The 2,721-nt window shown below is 42.6% G+C and overlaps 1 long non-coding RNA gene across 1 annotated transcript; it reads left to right on the plus strand.

Annotated features, from left to right (window-relative positions):
• Positions 1 to 779: 779 nt before the first annotated feature.
• On the plus strand, positions 780 to 2,075 carry LOC106035422 (uncharacterized). Its single transcript, XR_010834009.1, has 3 exons — positions 780 to 871; positions 1,168 to 1,248; positions 1,930 to 2,075. It is a non-coding gene; the product is annotated as an uncharacterized lncRNA (long non-coding RNA).
• Positions 2,076 to 2,721: the final 646 nt, after the last annotated feature.

Here is a 2,721-nt window from a genome sequence, read left to right on the forward strand (position 1 = left end):
ATCAGTGGAGCCCTATTTAAGGGACAACTTACTCAGAATGGCGATTTCTTTGCAAACTTTACTAAATAAGGGTGGCTGATAGTCCTAAAAGGCTGGCTTATCTTTGGACACCTTAAATGCCTTATTTTATTAAGGAAAATCTATCAGTTGTAGATACTATCGATTTATAAACGAGCTGGCCTCAGAGAAGGAGGGCCTCTCTTCTTTTTGGAAGCATCATGATAAATGTCAAGTAGTTCAAAAGAGTGAAAAATCCCCAAACTCAGACCCTCCCTGATATGACTGAATGGGAAGGGAAGCTTCCATCCTTGGAGCCTTGAGAGCTTGCTGAATTCTCCATAAGACTTATTATGAAAAATAACACAATGCATTCGTATTTAAAAGATGCATTTTGGAACGAAGCCCAGGAAACCCCCAAGCTCCCCTAGTCAAATGTTTGTCCGCTTCTTTGCAGATTCTGTGCTCAGTGAAAATGCGATTTTGTTGTTATCTCAATGCCCTCTCTTCCTAATGAGGTCTGCACCACGCAGATCGCAGTCTGCTACGTTGTGAGATACCACCGAGATGGTGCGTTACGCTGCAAAGGCAGTGGCTGCAGCAGTCAGAGGGGAGTGCTAGAAGAGGGGAATGGCTTTAGAGGCTCTGCTTTGATTAGCGGCAGGGTTTAATTGCAATCAGCTGATATGGTGCCGGCTGCAAGTTGGCCTGGTTTAGGGAAAACAGCCAGCATCATGTCAGCTAACTCAGCGCTGCACACATGACCACATCCCTAATGAAGACTAGCACTTTGGTGGACATCTGTCATGAAATTCTCCATCCTTCTCTCCTGCTTTTTGCATGCTGCGTTAGACAAAATCATTATAAATGGAGCGTGAGTATAGATATTAGCTTATTAGTCTGGCTTTTCTAAGGTTCAGGGCACTCAGGCTGTGCTGTGCTTAGTAAAAAGCTGAACTCATTAGTGTAAGAGGAAATGCAAAGGATGGGTTGAGTTTTCAACAAGACTTCCCACCCCTCAGCCCCCACGAGGTGAGGATGGGATTGCGTCTCCTCGTCTGCTGTTCCCAGGGGAGCACGTTCTGTCACATATACAGTTGCCTAAAAATGTGGGGATCCCTGTTGGCCTGGGGTGTGATATTTTTCTTGCATTTCTTTTTGAGCTTGCAGAGTGATCAAGCAGCCCTACAGATTGCTGGGGGTAGTTGTTCACCTTGTTCCTCGTCCTCTCAGAAAGTGACGCTTCACTAGGTGAGACTTCTAGCATTGAAAGTTGCAGCATTAAGCTGGTGATGATGTCTCAGATCTGTTATTTTTTAAGTCAGTAATGCCAGCTGTACCCTTCATTGTTTTCTTTTGTTTCAGTGTTTTTTTGTAGGCTTTCTACTCCTGAACTTAACATTCTACTGGTTCAGGCTTGTAAAGGTACTTAGACAATGAAAAAAACATTGTTAGAATAAGCTGCCTTTTGAAAATATTGCTACACTTGTGCTTTTTCCTTTAAGCATTTAACTACTGTCAAACATTTGGCCCTTAAAATATATTTTGAAACCAGATAGAGCTCAGATGTAGCTTTTCTATAATCTGAAGCCTGTGCCCCACATTTTGGCAAATCAATCATTGCTATTCCTGCTTCGGAGCTGTGGAGCAGGCTGTCAACTGATATTAATCAATCTTTGTCATTGCCCGTTTCCAAAAGTCATTAGCATGCTCAGCCTCACATTATATTCTCCAGCAGAAAAATAACACATTGTCAACTGTACTTTGTTATGAGTTAGTACACAAGTGACCTTATTGATTGCACGTAAGTAATAGAGGTCTGTATTTACTGAGAACCTTCAAGTTTTTGTGCTTGTCTTTATTGTATTTCCACTTTCTCTTCCCCCCTCCTTTTTTTCCTTTCTTTTTTTTTTATTACTTCGTTTTCCTTAGCAGGCAAAACAGCTGTTTCCAAGGAAATGAAGATAGCTGAGAAGCTGGTATGAACACTATAAGTAAATGAAGATATCAAGTACATTTGATTGTTGGAGCACTAGGAAATGATTAATGACCTTTTACCACATTAAAAAAAGGTCTGACAACATATAACTGTTTCTGTTGTCACACAGTAACACTTCAAATTCCTATAAATGCAGCCACGGTGGAGTTGGCATGTGTAGAAATCTCTCTCCTTAGCCATCATGGCTTTACAGATGGATTTCTCTTGCTGGTTATTCCTCACAGTGCTTGGCAAAGTCTAGCTGTAGGAAATTACCTCCTTTCTCCGTATAAAAATATATATTTTATTTTTTTTCCAGGGAAGAGCAATTCAATTTAGAAAGGCCTTCACGCCACATCATTGAGGTGACTTTGTTTTTATTTCTCTTTCCATGCCAAGGGAAAGAGGCGATGCATCCTCTGTGGGTTGATGCACATTGCTGGATGTCGTAGCTTACAGAGAAACTGGTCCATTGTGATCCCCAGGTGCTGCAGTCCCACCTCAGTCCCCACAGCTCCTGAGGAGCCACAGGGCTCCCATGCCCATGCTCTCCTCTGACATGTTTAATAAGGAGAAACCTTCATGGGCTCATGAGCACAATCCCAATCCTGTTCTGATGATGGGGCTGGGACTTCAAAGGATGGGGCAGCGCAGGATCCTTTTCAAGGACTGATGACTAATGTGCATTTCTTCACCAGGAGCCCAGCGTGGAAACTACCAGTGCCAAAAGTTTGAGCATTGCACTA

This window comes from Anser cygnoides, chromosome 10 (genome assembly GCF_040182565.1).
Source record: "Anser cygnoides isolate HZ-2024a breed goose chromosome 10, Taihu_goose_T2T_genome, whole genome shotgun sequence".
Classification (NCBI taxonomy): Eukaryota; Metazoa; Chordata; class Aves; order Anseriformes; family Anatidae; genus Anser; species Anser cygnoides.